At 40.7% G+C, this 25,835-nt stretch overlaps 1 long non-coding RNA gene across 3 annotated transcripts; it reads right to left on the bottom strand.

The window, feature by feature from the left end:
• Positions 1-8,274: 8,274 nt before the first annotated feature.
• Positions 8,275-23,295, bottom strand: LOC310897722. 3 transcript variants are annotated; one of them, XR_014582504.1, is made up of 4 exons: positions 22,879-23,295; positions 19,875-19,933; positions 14,847-15,013; positions 8,275-13,060 (listed from the first exon to the last, which is right to left on the bottom strand). It is a non-coding gene; the product is annotated as an uncharacterized lncRNA (long non-coding RNA). The 3 variants fall into 3 exon arrangements; XR_014582502.1 differs by having other exon boundaries at positions 19,875-23,295; XR_014582503.1 differs by lacking the exon at positions 19,875-19,933 and having other exon boundaries at positions 21,469-23,295.
• Between the last annotated feature and the right edge of the window lie 2,540 nt (positions 23,296-25,835).

Below are 25,835 nucleotides of genomic sequence, written 5' to 3'. Positions count from 1 at the left end.
GCCATGGCATCCTGCAGTGTGCGCTGGCACGACGGAGGTGGGGGCTCAGGCCTTGCACAGACACAGCTTCTGCCAAGCAGCTGAGTTTTGTGGCAGAGCAGCATCTCCAGGTTCCTTCCAAGGTCCTATGAATACACATAACCACTAACTTGGGGAAAAAAATATAGTCCCTTATATCACTCTTAAAACCTTTTAAAGCAGCCTTTTATATATATCAAATAAAGGACAAATACATCATGTATAAGACAACTGATGAACATAATGTTAATTATCAAGTTATTACAGTCCATACTATATTATGTAATCTGATACTTCTTCAAGAGTTAATATGATAGCATTACTCAGAGCCAACATTTTCCTCACTGAAGCCAATAACAGCAAAACTCCTACTGATCTTAGCTGAAAGGACAGTGTACTTGCATGACCCATGAGTAAAGCTACACTGCTAGTCTCAAACTTCCAGAATTATCAACTCTCACAGCTATATCACAAATCTTAGTATATTTAGGAAAGAAAGCTAAAACTCTTACACTTACATGTTCAAAAGAGGAGAGCAGATTTTGTTAAAAAAAAAAAATAAACATTTTTTTGTTGTTGTTGCTGTTGCTTAACCAAATAATCCTGTCTTTCCAGCTCGCAGAGGAAAACTTGAAAACATGAGACTCTAAACTTGGTGACAGAAGTCTTAAAAACTACACAGAAACACAAAACTATGTTCTTAATGAATATGCATGTGGAAGACACTCAGTGAATGGTTTTCCCAATAAAAAGCAGATTTTGGAAGCATGGCAAGAGCCCCCTAATCACGAATACCCAATTCAGCTTATGAGAGGTGACCGAGCACTCCAGCATGACTGAAAACTGGGGCAGACCTTAGAAGGGTTTGGATGTTAGCAGCAATTGCACAACTTATCTGGATACAGTCAGTCTGTGTTCATTACAGAGCAATGATATTAATTCCCTGAGATCCCACAGCATGTAGAAAATATTGAGCACTTAGGGGCAGGAAAGTTGTTCCTATTAACATTTTTGTTCAGTCTGAATTTTACTGCCCTTTTATACCACGACCTCTTTAGACCACTTTGGCAATAAATATCCTTCTAAATACTTTTTTATACTGCCACTGGAAGTGTAAAGAATTCTGTCTGCAAATGAAAATCAGACCCCATGAGTAAAAAAAAAAAAAAAAAAAAAGGGAACTTTTAAGGTTTAATCACCTTTAGTATAAGTCTACCCCATACAGGAACAATAACAGCGTGTTTCCAGCCATCCAACACTGGATTGTTTCTCCAATTGTCCCCTTTAATTAGCCTTTCTGTCCCCTGGTGCTCTTGGTTTATTACCTGAGTTGTAAACAGGACATTATTCAAGACTGTTTCAGGCTAATTACACTACAAATATTCAGAATCTGGCTGTTAAGTGGTCATAAACGACTCTTTGTAACTACTGGATGGTTAGTAAAAATAATGAAACACAATTGTTGCATGTAAATACAAGTAGGTAGGATAATATTTTATAATGATGATTATTTAATTGAAAGTTAGGTCCAGTGCTTGGGGATATTCTCTGGATTTCTGACAATACTGCTGTATTTGTAGCAACTGGCTTTTGAAAGTCAATTATCCATTTTTCTTCCTCCACAAGGAATTCTGTGTTAGATTCAGCCCCAGGTACTCAAGCTGAATGCTCCTAAACCAAGATTTGCTTTGCGAATGGATCCTTGGCATAAATGCCTTGCTTGGGTGAGCTGGGTCTCAAAGATGATGAGCACCCTCAGAAGCTGTGAGCTCTTCATTTTCTTAGGATCTCAGAAAAGGGCTAAAACTAAATTATGTTGTATACATAGCCTTCCACCAAAGCCAAACTTGTTAATAGACACTACTTCAGAGAAGTTTTGAGTGAGTTCTGGAGCACAACAAGGAACAAGTCCTGAGCCTGAATTAATCCTGTGAGCTCTGGGACAATCCAACATGTTGGCATGGTGTAGGTATGGCCAGGTTTGCTCAGCCCGGCTCCATCAGCTTTCACCTCACTGTTCTTTGCAGTGCTGTTATATGGCCAATGTAAGCTATGTTTTTTCCTAGAAGAATTCAGTCTGTTATGCAGGACTAGACAGGCTGTGTTACAGACATCCTGTGCAGAAACCTACACATCCAGAGCACAGAGTAATGAGGATGCTGTGGTTTATGCAGCTTACTAGCATGTGCTCCAAGGACAAATGTAAATGCCAGCAGTGGGATAACACGAGCAGCAGAATACACATTTCAGTAACTATCACTAGTGAAAATTTTCTTCTTGTGGCCCCGCCTTGGAACAAATTAGTTGACAACTAATTACACAGAGACAGCTCTTAAGCTCATATAATCCCTGTCAAATTGCACCAAGTGAGGAGTGAGGACCTATCCCACAAGTTATTGTACAAACAAACAACTGAACATGTTGTCCTATTGTATTTAGCCTAATGGTGTTGCAAGCAGAATATTTCAGTGAGTAAACCCGTGTTTTAAACCAGAAACAAGATAGCTTGAAGAGCTAGATAAATCCCCAACATAAACATTTCTACTGATGTCTTCACCTGTGAAGTGATTTGTTGTAATGCTGACTAATTAGTTCGTAAGTTTTGCTGCAGGTTCTTTTTCTTATCTCACCTACATTTTGTTGTCAAAATCCAAATAAGCATTAAGCTCCTAATGCCATCAACTAGTTGCTACAAGAAGCTGTGACCCTTTAAACTCCATAATCCTTAGTGAAGTAACAAACTCCTCTTCTGCATTATCTCATAAAGCCTCTTTTTAAATTAGAATTACACTGACTGGACTAAATCCTGATCTCAGCCTCCAGTTACCATTCCCATTGATTCATGTGTCAGGAAGAAGATAAGAGCTACAGAATAGAGTATGGCCTTTTCCCTCTACCTGGAGGAGGACAGTGTTTGCTTGGCATCTGACTAAATGTTTGATTTCCAACAGGGTACAAAGTTAAAACCATTCCTACAGTGACAAAGTGAAATAAACTGTGTTGATGAAGACCAAAGTGCATGTGCTACATTTCTGTCAGGGCTTCTTAAATGATCACTGAGCACTTCTTTGTATAGTTTTCCTCACAAACTCTTCCTAAAGTAGAAGTTGTCACAGGGAGAGACAAAGCATCAGATTACTGACAGTTCTGGACTTGCATGATTTTCCATGGGAGTAAAAGGAAACACCTCCATTCATCTAGGCCCAAGTGATGTGATCACACAAGGAGGCTTTCAGAGGAGAGGCCAGTGCTCTCCAGACCCAAGACAATGGCATAACCCACTGGATTGTCTTTTCTCACCCAGAGCTTGCCATTTAATTCAGGCTTTGGTATTGCCGTTGCAAATACAGTTAATAACATTAAAATAAATTAATAAAGAACAGGATCTCCTGCAGAGTTCTCGTCTCTAATTAACTGGTGGCAGGGGAAGCATGTAGTGCAATAAGAAATAATTGAAACAAAGAACCTTTCTTTTTTATCAAGCTATTTAGCATTTTGGCATCCTTCCAAATACATTTCCTATAATTGGAAACATTAAATCGTCTGATTTAATGTTTCTGCAGCCCCCTCTCAAGCACATGGTCACACTGAAGGATACGGCTTTGTTCATGAGTCAGGCTGTCTAACTGGAGAGCAAGCTGGGAGGAGATGATGCTGCTATGTTCTTCTGAAGGAGCTAGGTGACTTTTTTGCAGAGAACAGTTAGTTTCCTCAAAAATATTGTTTCAGAGATAACCTTACTTAATGTAAATAAAACAAAGCAAGGGCCTGAGAAGAACTGGGAGAAAAATAATCTGAACAATTTATCTTAGCCTTTCCATTTCAAAAGTGCAAAACTCTGTCATATTTTATGCATACAATAAAAAGTATTTTCCTTTTTACCCTTTAACCACCAAGCCAAAACACTGCACACAATGTATTATTTAGGAATTAAAGAATTATTTTCATTCTATCTGGGCAATCTCCTTCTGCTGCCTTTTCAATTCTCTGAAAAGCTAAATGTAATTTTGTTTGTTCGTTTTTGTCAGGTAAACACAAATTGTTTTGTTTTGTTTTGTTTTGTTTTTAATTATTATTTGTTCAGTTAGGTCAGACAAACAAAAAAGCTAGTTACTATACAGCTCTAAAGCAGATACTAATAAGAAACCTTGCTACTAATGCTTCAGTTGTATTAATGCCCTGAAAGGCTTTTGTGTAAACACAGTGCCATTGCAACTGAGGAGATTTTTCCAATCTGTGTTCCATCACTGACTTCCCTACCTATATCAAGTGCCTTATTGTTTTGACTCATCTCCTGAGGTTTGTATCATGTACCATCATTCCTCTGGCTTTCTCTTCTGCCACCATCAGAAGTACCATTGCCTTGAGGTGCAGAAAAATGTGTCCAAGAAAGAGAGGAGGTGCATGGAGAATGAGGCAAAGCTGAAACAGAAGGATTCAGAAGAGTAATAGACACAGGCTATAAATGTGAGCCAGAAGTCAGGAAAGTGTTTGTAAGTAAATATGGAAAGAGGAGTGGGAAGAGTGAGGACAGAAGCAGCAAGGAGAAAGGGATGCACCCTTTCAGACAGATTGCCATAGCTTTGGTTAGTAAAGGCTTCAAGATGGATATTCCCTGCACTGAAAGGGAAGAAAGAGAGTCTTAGCAGGGAATTCTCTGAAAAAAATGCACTCCCTTTTCCTCTAGAATACCCCATGGTCATGGCCTCCCCAGCACATCACAAAAGCTGTTTATTTGATTTTTTTTTTTGCAGGAAATAGAAGAGGTATTACTGTGAATGTGCATGGCAAGAAGATGATTTTGTAGTTCATGGACTGCGTCGAGGATAATTGTTTGTTCAAATGCTCATCTTTAAAGCTTATGAAATGTTGCCAGGTTTTAATACTGTCAAGTCACCTTAAAGAATCTTTTAATGATTGCTTAGAATATCTCAAACAGAAATAGTCCCCAAACCTCATATTTCTTGTAAGATGGGAAAGGACAGCAAGAAGGAGGTCTGTAGAGGAAGCACTGAGGAAGAGATACAAGCTTCTGTGTGTAACCAAAATAGACCAGGTGTAGGGCTGGGTATATATTAAATTTAGAATAAAACAAGAAAAATCAACCATTTACCTGTAGAACACCCTTGCAGGCTGAAGTTTCAGCCATTAAAAGAAATGGTAAAAATATCATTGACTTGGGAGAGGAGGGAGAAAGTTGCTTTGTCGTTGTACTCACCAATCATCCTCAGGGATGACTGTCTCTCCAAGACCTGTTCTACTTGCTTTTATCCATACATTTGCTTTCAGAAAGGGATTTTCATTTCCAAACTGTCACTGAAATGCATTACTTGCTCAAAACATTAAGACTTTTTAAATATGCCCTTGAGTAAGGACATGCAGAATGTGTTGCTTTGGATCCTGAAAGTCAAGGTTTGCAGCATGACTTCATTCTCCTAACGCTTTTCTACAGAGATTCATTATCTCAATTTCTCTCTGATTGGGCCAGAAGGTTATAATCCTTCAGAACTACAAAACTCAGGAGGACCAGATCCTGGGTACCTCAGGAGACATTTAATTGCTCACTGAGGTTTCCACCTCTAACCCTGAGGTTATCTGTCACTGGAGATCATAAAAATAATAACCATATAATGCCTTCTGTGGTCTTGTCTTATCCCTCCACCTCACCCCAAAGAAGGAGCTGGCTAGTCTGCACCTTTCACACTTCTCAGCATCCCAGATCTAGCTCATGGGCTCTCCCTCTCTCATGTATCAGCTGTTTTTCCCTTGTACCCCAGAGAAGGATACTCCTTTCACAGATCTAGAAAGGCAAAGACTACTGCCTGGAGGTCTTCTGCCCCCGAGGGCCCCTGCACCTTTCAGTTGTGTTTGTGAGTGAATGTAAGAAGAAACATTAGACAGATGCCTGCACCACTGCAACATGCAGCTACTGGTTAATCACTACTCCATTAAGATGTTTGTTAAAAGCAAAAATGCTGCTACCTAGAGATGCAGACACTGAGTTTGTAAGACCCTTACCGCCCACCTGAGAGTGAGGGCACTGACAGGTATGTTGTCCAGGAACCAAACTCCCCTGCTTCAGCATGCAGTGGTTTTTGTTTATTAAGGAAGGAATCTGTTTCTCTGTGAGATTTTTAGCATGCTACCATGAATTTACTGTGATATTTAGAAACAACTGTTATGAGACTTCAGACTCTACAGTTAAAGAAAAGGTGCTTTATTTACCATTACCCTTGCTTTCATCTTCCTACGTTATGTTAAAATAAGAAGCGTACAAGTGCACATATGTCAGAGACAGCTTTTCCTAAGATGGACCCACAATGCCCACATTTGTCAGAAACCTTGGAATTTCAAAGAGCAACCTCAAAGAACACCGACAAGAAAAGGTGATCTAGTTAAACGGTTAATAGCTAAATGTTTATAATTCCAAGTCCAGTTGGTATGTTTACACATACATACCATGTAAGTATGCACAAACCACATTTCAAATCATGAGCAATGCTTTTAGCTGGGAAAAAAAAAAAGAGAGAGAGAGAGAGAATGATTTCTAGAGTGTCATTTTTCACCTTGTCATTTTTCCATCACAGTATTTTCCCGTATTCACTTTTAGAGCAATACTTATTTTTTCCTAAGCTAGTCATAGCCATGCAAAGGAAAGCAATTTAGAATTTGTAGTTAAACCAAATGTATATCAGAGGCATATCCAGTGTTTCATCCATGACTGACTAAGCAAACAACTTTCTCCACTTCTCCAGGGCATCACTAATGATACAAGGGTGGTAGATCTACGGTGGTGCCACAGCTGTGGTGGGAGGACTGGGCTATGATGCAAATCACCTCATGTCACCCCAGCTCTGATCCCCAAACAGGGCTACAGCAGGGCCAAGGAAACTCATTGCCAATGAAAGTGGCCTTGTAAAGAGGGCTGGTGGGCCCAAAATGTGCCTATATCTATAGATTCTGGCCTTTCAGATGGTAACAAGTTACAGGCAAACTTACATTTCTTGCTTAGGTCTATAGTAGGAAGTAGAGCAGCGACTGACCTTGAGTAAAAAGCCTTTCATAAAAATTCCTTATATCTGGAGAAAGAAAAATGACTGTTTTTCTACTTCTTCTTGTAAGCCTACTTTCTTTAACTGCTCCCTAATATTAAATCATAAGAATGCTGTTAGGATTTTCTGTTAGAAATTGTAAAGGAATATAGGTTGGATATCAGGAAGAACTTCTTTACTGAAAGGGTTGTTAGGCATTGGAATGGGCTGCCCAGGGAAGTGGTGGAGTCACCATCCCTGGAGGTCTTTAAAAGACGTTTAGATGTAGAGATTAGTGATATGGTTTAGTGGAGGGTTTGTTAGTGTCAGGTCAGAGGTTGGACTCGGTGATCTTGGAGGTCTCTTCCAACCTAGATGATTCTGTGATTCTGTGATATGACCTCCTCCTTTAAGAGAGGTTAGTCTGGATGGCTAGTCTGGATGCCAGAATGCAGGTGAACATCAGTGCCAGGATTTGTTTCTTATTGTTGAATTCAAACTCATCTTTTTATCATATGTTATTTTCTCTTATAAGTTCATGAAACTAAAAACACCTCAATCACAAATAAACGTATTGCTGAAGCAAGAAAAGTGGTTAACTTTTAAAGCACAAAAATTCAGCCAAGAAAGCGTAAGCATTCCTGCAGCTTCCACTAAGAGATACCAACTCTGTAATAGGATCTATATTGTCATCCGTGCATCAGTGCATCAAGGCTAAATCATCACCTTGTGATTCACAAGTTTATTTAACCCCTGAGACCAATTCTTCCAAAGGGGAAAGGGATGCTGCCAAAGGGGAAAAGGAGTTACCCCCTTTAACAGTAGCCTAATCAACTTTACAATTTGACAGATCTCTTTATGCTTAATTAGATTAGGATCAGCTGTTCTGAAATAGAGAGACATAATTTCAAGGGTAAGGCAGCTTGATACTTTTCCTCAATTATACAATTATCTTATGTTGGCTCTGAGTGATGTTAAATGCCAGTATTAGTAGCCTCATTGTTCCGAACAGCATGTATGAACACCATGTTGACTGCTAGCACCTGAAGACTACTTAAGGCTGAAAAGCTATGGTCACTTGCTAGTGCTGTTTGGAGGTCTGTCTAATCACAAAATGCTCCCTTTGTTTCTAGTTGCTGTTCTGCATTTAAAACAACTAGAAAAATGAGTGAAAATGCAAATACTTCTTAATCTATAAATTGCTAGTAGTTGGAGGTATGCCTGTTACACTGTGCATTTGGGTAGTTGCAAATATAACCAAACACATAACACCTGACTGAAATGCTTGGCTGAACAAAAGCACTTTCTTATGACAATTTGCTTCCTACTGATTTTACTTAGGTAGATTAACCACTCTCAAAACGTCTTTGCATACACAGATACTTTATTTGGTGTTCATAAATGAAACAGCAGTTCTCTCAATAAAAATGAAATATCCTAAGACAGTGGATAATGGTGAATATATCTGCCTGTTCAGCAGAACTATGTCTTCATGACTGTGGTGTATGAGAAAATATACAACATAATTGTGCAGGTGGGTGTGAGGAGAAAAATGAAAAGGTCTACCAGTCTTGCACCATTTCTATTTAAAAGCAACCTCTGCTGGGCTTCATACAAGCTGCAGAAGAGAAATGCCTTTGTCATGCATACATAAATGAAAGGAGATAGGTGTCAGTCCCTTCCTTCTTCAGCTGCTGGAATCACATCAGTGATGGAGCACATGTTCTGTAGTTGACATAAAGGTATCCTTTTCAATATTTAGAAACTTAACACTTAAACTCAGTTTACTAGTTCATTTCTATGAAAAGCTGTGAAGAATGTGCTTTGCTTCCACAACAAGCTCTGAGGTAACATTCCTTAGATACATGTCATTGCCATGAGAGAGAGAAAAAAAAAAAAAGGCGAGGAAGGGAGGAAGAAAAGCATTCTAGCCCTTTTGCAGAATTTCATAAAGGCTTTGATAGGTGTAATAAATACAATATGTAATAAATACAATATGTGCAGGTGTTGGCAGTCTCTCTGTATTTCTACTTAGTATAGGTCAAATCAGCTTAGAAAGTGGATGTATGAGCACCATGGTAAGAGCAGAACAAGCTCCACATATTTGATGTTACTAAGGTTGTTAAAAAGCCTGGTGAGTATCCAGGAATTTGTTTCTTAATGACCACAGAAGGCATGCTGTACATTTACAATGTGTCTTCATATTAAAATATTTTCAGAAGATTAAAGACATTGATGAGGTGATGATACAAGCAGATATAATATTCTGATTCACAAAGGAATCATAGATAGAACCACAACCCTGAAACCTGAGCTGGTAAATGCAGCACTAAGGAAATATGGGAAATAATGCAGCACTAAGGAATATGGGAAAGCTTATCAGAGAAGCCCAAAAATTTCCAGCTAAGATGCAGTTCACACAGAGTCAGAGAAGGGAGACACAATCTTCAGGAAAGAAAGATAAGAGCAGAAGTCATCATTATGTACCTCACTTTAAACTGCAGACAAAAAAATCTAATTAATCTACAAGAGATCTTCTCCAGCAGTCCTTGTGCCCCAGTCGCCCACTGAAATCAACACAGGCACCTCCCTAAAGCAGCTTGCAGTTCCCTGTGGAAGAGTCATCAGAAACCAGTGCTCATGCCCATGCAATCAGCCTGTTAAGTCCCCATTGCACATACAGCCAGAATGATGATCTTTTCCAGATCAGAAAAGTGAAAATATCACATAGTGACACAAATCCCAATGATCATCGAGTATATCAGCAGCAAAACATGAGCAGACAAAAACAACAGCAAGGATTTCACAGGGAATTTCAGAGCATCCAAGACTTTCATAGTCACCAGATGTCCCTACTAACACCACATTCTTTTCTCTACAGATGCATGAGGCATGCTCAAAAATGAAAATAGGATAGGTCCAGATAAGCAGGGATATTTGTGACTAAATGGAAGAAATAAAACTGGCTGAAACAACAATTAATCACATCAGAAACATCTCTAGAATAATAGGGAGTAAAAAATATTTCATAATACAAAAGGAAGTGTAGAAAATGGTAGCTTCATGGAAAATAAAATGGAAAGCTAAAAATCACACTGTTAGAAAATTCATTAGATCAATGAAGTTGTATTTTGAAATGTACTCACATTGCAGATCTTTCCACAATTAAACTGGAGATACTTTTAAAATATAAAATAAACTGGTGCCAGAGGTATTATTGGTATGCTAATGGAATAAAGCACCTGGAAGAGACATTGAAACAACTGACTTTGCAAAAGAAGGTGTGAAATGTGGAAATGAAAATTACAATTTTGGAAAGATGCAGATGAAGACTCAGTTACTGGTAAAACACTGAAACATTTTTGATGATGAGAACATCATCAAAATGCCAACACATGGAAATACAGAAAGCTTATGGAATGCTTTCAGCCTATGCCAAAATCAAAATAGCATATATGAGTAACATAAGCCATTATAACCTGCTGACCTGTATCATCCAAACTAGAAGAAAGTTGCTGAAGTAAATGTGAGGGAAGAATGGGCTGGATTTCTATGCAGAAGATAATACATTACCCTTTATACCACTTTAACAGAGCTCCGTGAAAGATGAAAACACACAAAAGCTGCAGCTGGGTATTAAAATAACTTTGCAAGTAACATCAGTAGCAAATAGTGTGTATGAAGTGGGATGCATTTGTGGCAAACATCATGATACAGAGGACTCCAGCTAGAGGTATAAAAGGGCCAGTTGAACACACACATCCAAATGCAAAAACAGTGAGAGTTGCAAAAGAAGTGCAAAGGCTGGGCAGGACTTCTTGTGATAGTGCACCTTTTTTTGTCTTCTTTCTTTGTTTGGCAAAGCAGAAGGGGTTCATCCAACAGCCATGGCACAGTTGCAGGTAAATAGAGCTTTCTTCATTCCAGTTCTTGGCAACACAGAAGTTACCAAGGTTTCATATAGGTATGTTTTCCCATGCATGAATTTATTCATTTCCCAATTTTATGTCCTACAACCATTTAGAGACACGCAAGACTGAGCCTGTAGACCTCACCATGACAGCTCAGATGTAGAGAAGCTAAATAGAGTGCTTTGTTTGTGAGAAAGGCCACTTGGCAGTTATCTGTGCTAAAGTGAATTCATTTGTTCCATTAACATATATAAAAATTTCCATTGAAGTTGATGAAAATACTCCCATTATCTCAAATAGAAACAGGACCGCACTTATTACAAGGAAACACAATGCTAATTTTAATGCAGTCAGTCACAAAGGTATTGTACTGGAGACAGCAATCTTCCCAGTGCAATTGCTGAAAGCCTTTCTAGAGCTGGAGGTCATATAATGCACTTGGAATACAAACAGTATAAAGAGTGCTTTCCCGCTAAAATACAAGAGCTGTTTGGGATTCATAAACATATTCACTGCTCCCCATCACTTGTCCAAACTTTCATAAATATCAACAACACAACCAGAATAAGAATAACATCAATCTGAATGGTATGCTTTTACTTACAATCATCTTTGTGAATGTTTCTTTTTATTGTAACCATACGTAGTCTCTGCATCTTATAATTAATCTTTCAAAGGATGGTGGCTCTTGAAGCCAAGGCCAACATTCGCTTTAAAATTTAAAGATCCTAAAATGAAGGTATTAAAATTGTTTATGAAAGTCATGTCCATGCAGTTTTTTTAATGTCTTCAACTTCTCATAAGTAGGCAACTACTCAATGTGATGCAAACTCTTTCTCCAAAGAGCATCATTCAGCCTTCTGTGAAAAGAATACCAAAACCTCAAGCTTAAAGTACAAGATGTTCTTTATGTGAAAAGGATGCACTCTATGCTTAATGCAGTCCTTAAATTTTCAGAAAAAAAATACATAAAAACAGCAAAACAGAGAAAGTTTCCACATTGAAAAGCAACTACTCTAGTTTTATGACTTGACTTATAAAGAATGAGACATTCAGAATTAGTTCTCAGTTTTTCAGTAGAAAGAGTCTTTTAAGTGGACCAATAATATTCAGCTCTTCCAACCTGCAGCTAATTGAGTTATCTAGTGCTAAACCACAAAATGAAATAAATATACTACCTCAAGCCTGAAGGCAGCCCCAAGGAATGCCACAGAGAAGAACCATGTTTAGTCCATCAAACCTAACAGCATATGGTTTATATTCCTTTCATTCTTAATGCATCCAGTTTAGTCTTTCATTAACAGAAACCATATTTGTCAACAAAGTTTAGTTTCTGAAGAATAACCAATTCATTTTTAAAATATCTTTCTCAGAAGAGAAAACGTCATTTCAAAATTTAATTATAAAGCAAGTGTACTTGACACAAACTAGCACAGTAATTTAAACATGGTACACCAAAATAAAAGCAGAACAGACCTTAACTATTCCACATTAGCCTGTTTGTGAGACTTTTTGGACCCAATCCAAGAGAACACTAAAGCATGTGTTTTCTGTTGAGTGGGACTTCAGAGTCACCTTTCCCAATCTAACTTTGGTGCTCCTCCTTTCCACTCCTCTGTCACTCCTGATGTCTCCATCTGTTTGTGTGGGAAGAGCACCTATCCTGCACTCTGTCAAGAAAATGTCCTTGCTACTCTTGGTCCTTCATACCCAATGACTTGTATTTGATGCTTCATCTTGGGATTTCAGGCTTAGCATCTGAGGCAGAAAGATCCAGTATCTCCTTTTGAACCTGTCAGAGATTAGCCACAATGGTGATTTCTCTGCTGCCACCGTGCAGATGGGATGAGGCTACAGCACACAATCAGCATGAAATCCAGGAGAGTGTTAACTGAGGTAGGTGGTCCTGAGTCACTTAGGTGCTCTGATAAATCTCATCCCACACATTCAAACACTTTCATCAACAGCATAGTTTCGAAACCTGAAATCCATGCAGCAGCACAGGAAAACAACTAGTCTTAAATTAAGATGTCAGGCAAATGGGTGATACTGCAGGCCCATTTAAAGAGATTGAAGATCAGTTTTTGAAGGGCTGGTTATCTGGTGAAAAAGAGAACTGCAAATTAAAAGCTGGAAACTTGGTACAACCTTATCTGTGCTGCAATCTGCTTCTTTACTACTTACAGGGAGTGTTCAAAGGCAACAATTATTCCCTAAATAACTTCAAAAATGTTATTACCACAAATAGTGGAAGGCACAGTATCTCCTCTCTTCCCCAGCAAGCAGCAAGCAGCCATCACCTGCCATGGGGACCCTGTAGCACCATCCAACCCATGTTCCCAGACTTCAGTCACCAAGCAGGCAGCCCCAAGCCACCCTCCAGGACATTATAGGTTACATTCTGCCTGTAGGCTGCACCATGGGCACCTCTGCTATTTTGAGTTATTTCTGAGGTTGCTGGGAGGTAATGTTTCAAGGGTCTGTGTGAGAGAATCTGTCACTGTTGAAGTAATTTTTTCCAGACAGTGCTTGGAAGTGACAATTCCTAAGCCTTCAAAAGCAGATGATGTTTTGGCTGCAGTGGAGAAAGGAGGAAAATAACCAAGAAAGACACAGAGGACAGCACTTTGTTAGAGAAGAGTCCCTGGCAATTATGTATTGCAAAATTACTGCTAAAATTCCCTTGAGCAGCTGGAAAGATTTTAGCAGCTTTCTGGACCTGCCTAGGAGACTTAGTCAAAAATGATCCTTTTTTTTTGGCTCCATCAGGATGCACTGGGAATGCACTGAAGTGCAGAGATTTTGCAGTGCCTTGCCACCCCAGGGGCATCAGCCCAGGGCCAGGGCTTCAACCCCATACCCTCAAATCCCCACACCTAGGAAGGAATTCTTTACTCAGAGGGTGGTGAAGCACTGGAACAGGCTGCCCAGAGAGAAGTTGTGGGTGCCCCATCCCTGGAAGTGTTCAAGGCCAGGCTGGATGGCGTTTTGGGCAACCTGGTCTAGTGGGAGGTGTCCCTGCCCATGGCAGGCGGGAGGAACTGGATGGTCCAACAAAGAATCATAGAATCAATAAGGTTGGAAAAGACCTCCAAAATAATCTGGTCCGACCATCCCCCTACTACCAATATCACCCACTAAACCATGTCCTTAAGCACCGTGTCCAACATATAATCATGGTCTTTAAGGTCCTTTCTAACCTTAACCATTCTATGATTCTATGACCCAAGAAACCTCACATGACTTGGCAGCTCTTCTTTTCCTTTTCTGAAGGAAAAGGGCTCTGTGTTTTGGAAAATTAGGACTAGACTTTTTTTTGGTATTTATCTGTTCAACAGCTTCGATGGGGGAAGGAGGACAGTCCTAATCTCAAATTTCTCCAAAATTCATTTGTCAGGATTTCTTCCTAGAACATTTGCCTCGGGTTTCATATGGGTACATGAAATGGTGCAGTCCTAGCCTTCAAAATCCTGGAGGGGGGAGGGGGAAGAAAATAAGAAAGTTCAAGAGGAGAAAACAAACTTAAAATCCTTCCACAGTCGTTAAAAAAAATAACTTCCTGATGCACAAGCAAGTCTCCAGGGTGCTCCTTCATCACCCCTTCTCAGGCCAGGACTGCCAGGAGCTGTGCCAGCACTGGTGATTTCCCTTGGGCCGCGATGTGGTGGCCGTGAGGTACTTGCTCCCCGTGAGTGAGAGCTGCAGTTCCTTGCATGGCTGCCCTAGCCCATTCAGACCTCCACATGCAAAGGCTTCCTCCTCCTCCTATTCATTTGACTGAAAGCATTTAGAAAATGATCAGGCAGCCAAATAAAAGCAGGCTGCCTCTGCGTGCTGCACGATCTTCAAAACTTCCCCCAGTGTGTATAAAGCAAATGTCTCTTACCCATGACCAACGCAATGCCTTCCCCAGCTGCAGACCAGGGTGTGCTGAGCAATTACTGGAGAACACAGCAAGGCCCTTTTCAGACACACAGAGACCAGCTGGTCCTCTGAATTGGATGGGAACAAGCTGACAGAAAAGGATCTACACCAGAACAAAAAGAATATCATCTGTGAAAAAGGAAAAAAAAAAAAGTTAGAGATAATGTTAACGAACTGATTTTCAAGGCCAGGTGTGGAAAATGGTCACCTTCTCTGTGTGTCAGCACAAAGAGCTCAAGTCATGGGCTCCAGCCTCACCCCTTTCCCAAAGCAGTCTACATACAAAAAACAATAAGTTAAGGGTTCTTCAAAACATCCCAGACTGTAACTTTGAAACAAGGTGGTCATAGTTGTGGCCACTTCGTCTGAGTCCCAGGGTACAGAAGCATTTTAATTCCTTGGAAGCTTTCGTGAGGGACCTTTGGGATGGGAAAACCAGCTTGAAAGTCAATTTTCTCCCTATGTTGTGAATTGGTAACCTTGAGATTGATGGGGGAGGGGGAGGGGGGAGAAGGGTGATGCCTCTTGTGGTACCAGGTTAAAGCTTTGTGGCCAGGTAGGTTGTTTCAAAACAGTCTTCAAGTCAGGTAACCCATTTGCTTTTGACATCAATAAAAACCTCTCTCCTGATCCCTGTCACACTGCAGAGCAGCTCAGCAGTGCCCTCTGTTTAAGTGACACAACCACCACTGCTGCAATACGTGTTGGCCTGGAGCAGCTCTGGGAGCCAAGGCTCTGGCAGGAGGACAACATAAAGGTGACAGCTGTAAATCACCCGTGCTGCTGAGGACCAAAGTCCTGCATGTGCCTGATAAGCCATGCCAGAGTCAGAGTGCATTGAAACAACAGCCTAGGGCCTGGGACGAAGCATGCTTTGGTGCTGCCTGCTTGTTGCTCCTGGCATTGTGTCATCTACACAGCTGCTATACAGACATACTGTGAGGGGAAGGAAGAGTCCTGCCATTCCCACTAAAGCCCTAAGGCACTGAGGAGGAGGAAGATGGCCCAGCTGATGGGCTGAGCTGCACAGCTGGGGATGGGAAGGAGCTGCAGGCCAGCCGCAGTGAAGTCTGAGGATGCTCCTCACTTCATGCGGCCCTGTCCTTACACCCTACGCTGCCTGCATGAAAGGCACACCTGCCAGCTGAGGACCTGACTTGGAGGAGAACCAAGGTCCCTCAGACTGCCTTTGCCTGTGCTCAGCGTCTGCTCCATGCCCTGCAGCCCTGCTCTTGTGGTGGGTTTGGTGAGCGCCCAAGCCTGGCACAAGCCCAGCTGGCGCTCCCGCACGTGGGAGCATGGGTCCATGAGCAGGCTCTGGCCTCCTGCAACATCAAAGAGCAAGCCTAATTTCTGGCATGGCTTTGGCTCTGACCAGTAGGCCCTCTCCACACAATGCCCAGGCACACTGGCAGCCAGCACAGGCCACCAGCCATGCCCCATGGGCGGCCTGGCCCAGGGCAAGCACAGTGCTCACAGCACAGTGAGGGTACACACAGCAGCAGGAGCTGGGGCAGCCGTGGGGTGGGTCAGCTTGAGGTTTCTCATGCTGAAACGCAACATGGACCCAAGTGTGGGCAGGCAGAAAGACCTAGAGCTGAAAGGTGGATGGGCTCTGCAGGCACGTGTGCTGGCTTGGGCAATGTGGGTGAGGTGGCAGAGACAGTGGTCTGCCAGACTTAAAGCAATGAGTTGTGCCTGACTAAAAAGTACCCTGTTTCCAGTGACTGTCATGAATCAGGCATATGCTTCCTGTGTGATCCATTAATTACTGCCACTGCTATTAGTATGAGTAATAGTTTACTTCAAAGTCAAAATGCAATTCCATTTTTATGGCAATCCCCCTTATGCATACATAACAGAATAGCAAAATTTCACATTTCCAAGTGGTTTGGATGGCCTCAGCCACTACCCAAAACAGGTCCAAAAATGCTCTACCACAGATCTCACACAGTCTGCAGTTGGAAAGTCACTGCATCGCATAAATCGTTTATGGAGTAGGGCTATAAAATTTGGCAGTGGAAAGCTATTATCTTTACTGAGAGGTCAGCACAAATTGCCTTGTTTTTTGTTTTGTTTTTCTTCCTTTAGCCAAACAAGGTAGTCTTTTCCCATCAATGGCAATAGGTAGTGACATTTTCTTCATTTCATTGATTTTGTGACAGCTGAATGACATTGTGGGCTTAGTAGGTAGAATGGGCTATGAATTCTTTCTCTGTGCTGTGCATGAAACCATCGTCTGTCTTCCAGAGCTTGAAAGACTGAAATAATTGTGCTGAAGATGAGCAAAACAGGAAAAAAAAAAAAAAAAAGGCAGTCATTTTCAGAGTATACTAAAAAGAAAACCTACAGGGAGGGAGGATAGGGTAGAACAGGTCAGCTAGAAAAGCTGGGTTGGTATTACCTATTTCAAAGCTTTCTAAAAGAAAGCCTAAACTGAAATTTCTGACCTTCACCAACACTTCCATAACTATTGAGGTTGTCTGAATCTGGCGTATTTGACTCAGGTCAATCCAAGAGTGATAGTCCTTTAAATAAACTGCTGAGCACATACAGTGCATTTTCCATGAATACCAGTCACGGGTTTGCTATCTGTTGAACAAGATACTGTAGCTCCAGGGAGAGCTTTAAAATCCCGTCCTAGAGAGTCAGGGGATCAGCCGTGAAGGCAGGTAGAGGCTACATGAGCAGCACGTCCCTGCCATCTTCTGGTGCAAAGCAGAATAGCCACCCTCTGCTGCTGAGTGAATACAAGAACTGCCAATATTATTGCTTTTTTATTACAGGATTTTTTTTTATTTTTTTATTTTTTTGGCCATTCCCGGCACCTACAAATGCTCGGTGCCCAGCCCTGTGAAATCTCACGGGAAATTATGTCAGCCTGAGTTTCCCATACTGTGCTTCTGAGGAGGGTCTAGACCATAAAAACCTGTGTCACATTTGGAAATTAAGCTATCAATGCTGCCATAAATACAGTGGCAGGTAAAACTGACTTATTACTATCTAAAGCAAAGTGCCTGACAGCTGTCAATCAGCTATTCAAAAATATTCACAAAGAACAAAAGCACTCGCCATCTGCTAAACCTTTCAGCAACATGCAGTTCAGTGAAAATATCTGTAGAGATCTGCTAGCACAGAAGGAGGATTAATCTAATTTACTGCTTTATGTGTGAGTTCTTAAAATTCACCAATCAACCAATATGGTGCAGATGTTTGACTTCTCTTTCAAACAGCTCTGGCTGCGTTTATCACGCAGCGAACACATATATTTGAGCTTCATCTCTGCCACGAATTCAACAGCATAAAGAAGGCTGCGGCAGGACTGCATCAGCATTCAGTCCTAGTCTCGATTAAATTAATGTCAAAACTCCTGTTTGGTTTCACTAATGGCAGGATTTCATACTCTGTAGGATCAGAGTTTTATATCTATTAACTATCACAGCGTGAATTGCGATGTGCAACTGTGCTATTGTGAATGTGCAAAGGTTTGCAAAGTCAATTACTCAGAATTTATGGAATGATTCTGAATCACAAATATGCTGGAAGAACTCCAGATCCATTTGTTGTCTCACCATGAAGAGAAATAAAAGAATAACTTAATGGCTATTTCAGGTCTCAATCAGATTTTTAGCTGAGGTATCAGAGTTCACCCTAGCCACCCATGTGCTCATTAGTTACTGTTGCAAATACTCATAAACCTACTGCTGAGGCTCTCTGATTTTTAAACAAATCCTGTTTCAGCCAGGACTTTAGAGATCACATCACCAGGAGCTGCACTGTAAAGGGGAAATGGATCTGTCACTCTCACATGTTACCAGCTATGATTGGCAAACCTAAAGAGAAAGTACACCAAAACCACTCCTGAGCTGCAGAGAAGATCTCAGAACCTTTCCATGGGAAAAACCCAGCTCCATTACCTGTCAAGTCAACTATGAGAGCAAGAGTCTTGGTTAGTCTCTTCTCCCCACTGACACCCCACGGGCTGTGCTGGAGCAAAAGGTGCAGGATGCAGTACACTGCTAGTCCTCCATGTACCTTCAGCCTCTACTAGACCTCAGGAGGAAGGTTTTTAAAGTTATTTAGAGGGCTGAAAACAGCAAGAAATGCCTGTGAAGACTGTCAAAATCTAACGTGCGCAATGGAAGTTAGGAACCAAATCTATTTCAATGCTTATACAAATCCATCTTCTGAACTTATGCACTTTTGAAGGCCTAGCCTACTGTAGCTCCACATTTTGGCTACCCCTCACCCAGGTTTCATTAGACTTTTTTGGAAAAAAAAGGTACCATTCACTCTTCACAATTACTCCAGGAGGCCTGAGGGGAATCTTGTCCTTACTACCAGGGAGGAAATTGCTTCCTCCTAACAACAGCTGCTGTGCTATTGTACCCTGTGGTACAGGTACACAACGCTGCTTAGACCACAGACAGAAGAAAGAGTTTGCTGAAGAGAGAGAGAGAGGATGTTTTGTTATTAATTTATTCACTTTTCATGTGCTGCTTTGCTTTCAAAATCAAGCTCCTTGGTAGAAATCAGCCAGCTGATTCCACCAAGTGACAGCCAAGGGTGGTGTCCCTTCCTGAGGACATAAGATCCCAGGAAGGGTCACCAAGATCACAGGACAACATGGGAATAGTTTTTTCTCCACAAACCAGTTTTAATTTACCCCAGCTGTAAAGGTCCAAACCTCAAAATGTTTACGGCTGTTAAGGGCACCAGAAATCTTTCTCCGGACAGATGTCCTATTGTAACGGGAGCCCTCTCATGAGAAAAAAAAATCCACAACAAGCTAGAGACTGAGTTTCAAAAAGCAGCAGCTTGGACTGTCATTTGCTTTCATTTACAACCTAAAAATGCTACAGGAGTTTTTAAAAACTTCAGGCTAAGAGGAGAAAGCCGCTGCCCAGGTGTTTTTACATATGTTAATGCATATACTTTACGCTGAAGGACAGCTCCATGCCAACAGGCCAAAACTCCAGCTGGCACTTACCTGTCCTCAGTTAGACTGTCTGTTCTCCTTGGAGGCAGGTGATACAGGGTGTTTAGGTTCTGAAATAGCAAAAGTATGTGCCACTTGTAGTAACACTATTTGTAACGATAACAAGATATTACTGTCCTAGTTCACATGCTTTGAACTAGAGCTCAAAGCATTTTAAAAATGTGGGCAGTCATTAGCAAAAAGGGAATTGAAGCATCAAGAAAAGATAACAAAATACATAGCAGATGAGTATTAGAGCTATTCTCTACTAATTTGCTGATCTACAGTGCCTCCATGAATGGGTTTTGGTATTGTGCATGACTTAAATGTTTATTCTTTTACTTCAGTTGCTGATGTGCGAAGATTATTTTACAATTTTATTTTTCCTTTTCTGAACTGATGTGTTGGAAAAAAATCAAAGCTTCTGGAAACTTAACTATAATCAAAATATAGGCTCCTAGCTGTTATTTTTGGAAAGCATGGTTTGAAACTCTTTTTAAGCTCCACAAATCATAAAATAGAGCGGTTGGTGCAGGATACAAACGTATGTGAAGTGCAAAGCTCTGCAAAAACATGCAACTTCAGTGTACTATGGAGTTTTAAATACATCTCAGTGAAAGAGAACTTAAAATGGAAAATCAAAATCATTTCTCCCAAAGCAATGTACCATGAACAGAATATTTTTAGTGTTATTTAACAAAATGCCAGCAAATACTGATCCACCCACTGGAAAATGAGAAGTGATATACAAGCATGTGTTATTATTTTTGTTATTACACAACTGCAAAAGCCCAGTAGTCTTAGCTCCCCTAATTGTGAACTAGCTTTTCAAAACCTTATTTTGTTTTTTATTTCAAAATAACTTCATTACACAATTTATCTAATCTGCTTTCTTGATTGGTACAGATAAAAATAATCTTGAATATTCTACAAAAAAGTTTGTTTCCCTTCAATGTTTTTTCAAGTCATCTAAATGTAAGTTGTTTTTTTCTCTGGTCTTGATTTTTTTAACACAGCCAATAAACTTCAAATCACTTATTTGTACAGTTTTACTGCAGACTTAGCACCTCAAGGTTTCTAAGCCCTCCTCTTCCAAACACAGCAGTTGAATGATGTAAAATGCCAAGATGCTTTCAATAGCACTTTGGCTAACAAGGAAGGCCACTCTACAGCTATTATTACCGCCTCACCTTTCCAATATCTTGCTAAAAGCTACTTAGCTGTTCAAAGAATGCATATTGCCCTTACAGTGATTAAGGGAGACACACACACAGAGCCCTAAGAAAACTTAGCAGCTGAGAAGCTATTGACTAATACTAAGTACATAACATCTGAAGCACATACCAAGGTCAGCAGGGCTTTTACAAGAGCTGTCTGTGCAATCTCACAGATGGACCTTTATATCAGTGCAGAGGCTGTGATCAGACAAAGTGGCCAATTTGCCTTGGGGCAAGAGTTTAAAACATGCCTTGATCTGTTTAAAAAACTCTCTAAGCTCCAGAATCAGTAGAGGCAGTGACAAGCAATAATAAAGGTCTCATTAAGCCTCCGTGGAATCAAATACAAATTCCCCTTGTTGCTGGTCTCCCCGACTTCAAACACTCACTTAGTTGCTTGAGGAGAGTCCTGGGAAGAGGTGGGAGCCGGGGCCAGCAAAGGTCACAGCTGAACCCTCCATTTCACTACAGGAAAATAAAGGCCTCCTTATATGTAGCGAGCGTCTGCATTTATAGGCTTGGCTCAGGCCTGGTGAAGGACTCTGGCATAAATAGGTCTTTGAACCAAAAACACTTCCTGGTGCAGCAGAGTGTAATAGTACCTGATACTTAATCTTGCAATGGTTCCTTGGTTTACATGCCCGTTAACTACAGGGTATTTCTCCAGCTATCAGATTTCTGCCTGGGCTTTGGTCAAGCTCTAGTGCACAAAGCTTCTCTGTCCAAGCAAACTCCCTTATTTTACAATACCGAATGTCAGACTTGGCTGCTTTTCCTAAATGTTCAGACAGTTAGTTTAATGCCCTGAAGGGTCAATTAAATATATATCCAGCAATATCATTAGTTTAACCAAAAACATGAGATAGAGAACTGTTAGAATACAAATGAGCAAAACTGTTGGAATAAAAGGCTGCTGGATGTTTTCCAGAAGACTTTTACGGAAAAGAAAAGCTTAGTTTGATCTCCCGCTACATGAAATGCTCTCGTATACTTTGAACAGCTTTTATGCTATTCATATTATATTTTTCCTCCCTCTTTGAGAAAATGTTACAGTGAAAACAAGGTTGTTGGCAAATGCTCTAAGGGTTAACACATAGGAGCTACTTCAGGAGAGAGGGCCATCAGTTGCAAGCACATCCTTCCTTTGCCACTCATCAATCTGAAGAACCAACTCTACCCAAATCCCCATTAAAGCACAGAATGACAGCACAATGGCTTTGCTATAAGCACCAGCTGTCTCACTAGATTTTTCCCCTTTATTCTCCTTTAGGACTTGCAGAAGGTTTAAAATAAATAAGTACGTACCTTTCCAAAGCACTTGGAAATGGTAGTGGTAACTTCAGTCTCAGCTGCTATGCTAATTTGCGGGAGCTGTATGAAGGCTGATTACCGCTGATCATCTCAGCTACCATTTTCTCTGCTGGCTTTGCCAAAGAAAAAGCCTCTATTCCATGTCAGGGATGTCATCCGGAGAGCAGAGTGAAACCATCATCATTTAACAGAGGTAAATGAAATAATGTCATCAGGAATACATGCTGGTCTACACTTAGGAGACAGCTATGCCATAATCTGGATTGGAACCAACATCCTTGGGGACAAAAGTTATCCAGCCTGTTACCTGTTGTCTCAGCCACTAAGGTCTTGGTGACTTGTTATGCATATTTTATCTGTAGTTCTCGTTGTAGTGAAGTTATTCTTGGTTAGAAATAGCTTAGTTTCCTGAGTAACTAGGTTGATAACTGACAAGGAAGACCTGGTCAAGATGTGACACTTTAAAGTCAGTTTTGCCCTCCACTTACCACGCTTAGAAAATAATCATTCTTCTCTTCTTATGACTTCTTCGTACTTGTACTCAGCTGTATTCTTAGTAGCTCTCCCCAGTCTGCAACACACATGAAAGGGAGAGAACAGCTGAAAAAATCATTGCAGTGGCCCATTCTGGTAGGGACAGATAGTTGGGGATTGCTTGGCCACAACAAAAATTTCTTGGCCTGCCTGTGATCCCAAAAGGGTCCTGTAGGATGAAGGAAAGTGATCTTGATCTACAAAAGATCTAAGGAAATTTAATCCTGCTGGCATTGTGCACTCCCTGCTTCAAACTGCGGCATTTTGCCTACTCTGTCCTTCCCCTCATGACTTCCTCCATCTCTCCCTATAGCTGCCATTTACAGTTCCATCACCAAGAATATGTCAGCTTTGAGTCAGAGTGTTGCTGAAGGAGAAGTTCATGAGCCTGAGCACTGAATTCATGACTATCAAAATAACTCTTGCTCCAGCTAGTCTTGTTTGAGGCTGTTATCCCTAGTATATTGATTCGGAGCAGCCATTTGAAAATAAGATGCCTTGACAGGTATGACTTTTATTAGATTCTCTGAACTCAGAAGAAATCTTGCCTGTTGAACCAGTTCAGTCCCTAAGAGTCCCAAAAGGCAGATCAGAAATGCCTGCAAATGGGCCAACTGGAACATCTGTTTTCCATTCTGTCAGAGTTTCCTACCTATCGTGGGCATATGGCAGGGTTGCTTACTGTCTTCATTTCATCTGTGATGCAGTATGCATATGACATAAGAGCAGTGACTCAGTACACTACAGAACAGTTGTAGCCTCTGTTCAGCATGTGCAGATTCTGTCAACTTCCATGGGATTTGCATGGCTGCCTGTCCCCAGCACTGAGCATTCAGGTAAAGAATTGGTAACTTCTCAGCTCCCTCTGTACCTGAAGGCATTCCTAAATTAAAGATTAGTCATGTAGGCTGGGTAGGTAGGAGGCAAGTTCCTCCTCCCTTTGCATCTTTCTAGCATCTTCTACTACTCTCCTGCAAGATAAATCAGGAAAAGACTTAACTAGACAGAAAATGTGTCTTCAACCCAGCATGTTCTTTGAGTAGGGATAATCACACACTGTGTCAGCCTTGCTCTGTCTGTGGTCTCAGCCCAGATGCCTGCCCATGCTTCACCTGGGAGGCCACATTTCCCTAGGAACTGACTCAGATGAAGCTAAATCTTGGTAGGACAGACCAACTTTCATTCTGAGCAAAGAAAGGAAGCTAGTGGGCACAGGATGACAGAAACACCCTCTTCCAGGAGCCTTGATAAATCTGCCCCTCTGGGTACAAATATGCATGCCATATGATATGTGTGTGTAAGGCAAAGGACCTGGAGAAGCCCGGATGGTTTGGGTGACTGGTGGCAACTTCAAGCCACAACTCTGATTAATGCGGATCACCACTCTGAGCTTTATAGGTTTTGAGGGGTCAGCTCAGCCAAGCAGTCACGGTTTCAAAGTCTCCAGTGTAGCCAGTTAATTGACATTATAAAATTGGCATTAAAAGAACTTTAATATGTTTGCCTAAATGAGTCATATAGTTAGAGCAGTTCATTACCAGAAGCACAGCATTTAAAATCCAGAGGTTTTTTATGTTTTGTTTTGTTTTAGTATATGACTGTATTACAGTAGTAATTGAATACATGGATCAACGTGTCACACAAGATTAAATCAAAATCAAATATTTTCTAAGAGGATTCTAGCACAATTTTATTTTTTATCTTTATTGTTATACTGATTCTCACATTTTTCCCCACTTCTACCAAAACCTGCCTACCTTATCCTTTCATCCTTTTGGAATATAGATCCCCTGGATCTATTTCTTCGCTTTTTCTCTAAGTGTTTTTTTCTTTCTTCAATCCGTTGTTCTGGATCACCCTAGGATTAGCAATACCACTGTGAGGTGTCACAGCTTTAGAAATAATTGCTCCAGAGGTCTACATGACTCACAAACACAGAAATCTCAATTGAGTAGCAAGACGTTTTAAATGAACACTGATAAAATGTATACTTTTCATCACCACTTGTCTTGTTTGACCTGTAAACCTGTACACAATTATGCCACAAGTGGCAGAAACTATACTAAGAGTATTCAACAGTATTTTACATTGGTTATTCTCATCAGTTCATTTTTTAAATCCTCCTTATCAATAACCATCTCTAATACCCCAAAGAAACCACAGTGAGGTTCTCAGAAAATAACATGATCCAGTGAATGAAGACCAGTAATTAAACAGGAACTTCACCAATAACTTCATGCCAACATCCTAATTTTTGGAAAATCCCAGTGCAAAGAAGACCAGATTCTCCAACCCACTGGCCACAACTACCATAGGAAGGAAATGGCAACAGACATTCAAGCACTCCCTTCACATTTCAGAATGCAGCCTACAACAGCCTACACTAAAATGCCTGGTATGTATCACCTATATCTTGGCAGAACCGTGTCAAGGCTTAGACTTATATCCATTTAAGTATTTGGGGTTTATTTTAGCAATTTATTTTAGGAATGAAAATATTTTTACTAGTCAAATTCTGATACACAGAGCAAGCCTCTCAGGGTTGGAAAATGTGGTGAGTAGAAATTCCACCAGAGGTGGCCTTTATGGATTCAAAATGCTGACTCTGGGATAATTGAGTCGTCAGAAAAGCCAATACCAAAAGCACACAACTATTCCTGCTAACTGGTATGTGCATGTGTACACACACACAATATATATGTATATATATATTTTATACAGATGGGTACAGATATTGTGTTCAAATACTTTAGGGATTATGATTAGAGTTGACAGAAACACCAGCAATGACATAAAAAGTGATTTTGTATAGGCATCTGAGGGATACAGGGTGTAGCCATTGTCAACAAAGTATTCAGAATTTGACCTTCACATAGCACTTGTATTTTTATTTTTATTTGGTTTCAGTAAA

Source organism: Anser anser (genome assembly GCF_964211835.1).
Source record: "Anser anser genome assembly, chromosome: 3".
Lineage (NCBI taxonomy): Eukaryota > Metazoa > Chordata > Aves > Anseriformes > Anatidae > Anser > Anser anser.
Note: the sequence above shows the minus strand (reverse complement) of the source record. Positions and strands in the feature narration are given on the sequence as shown.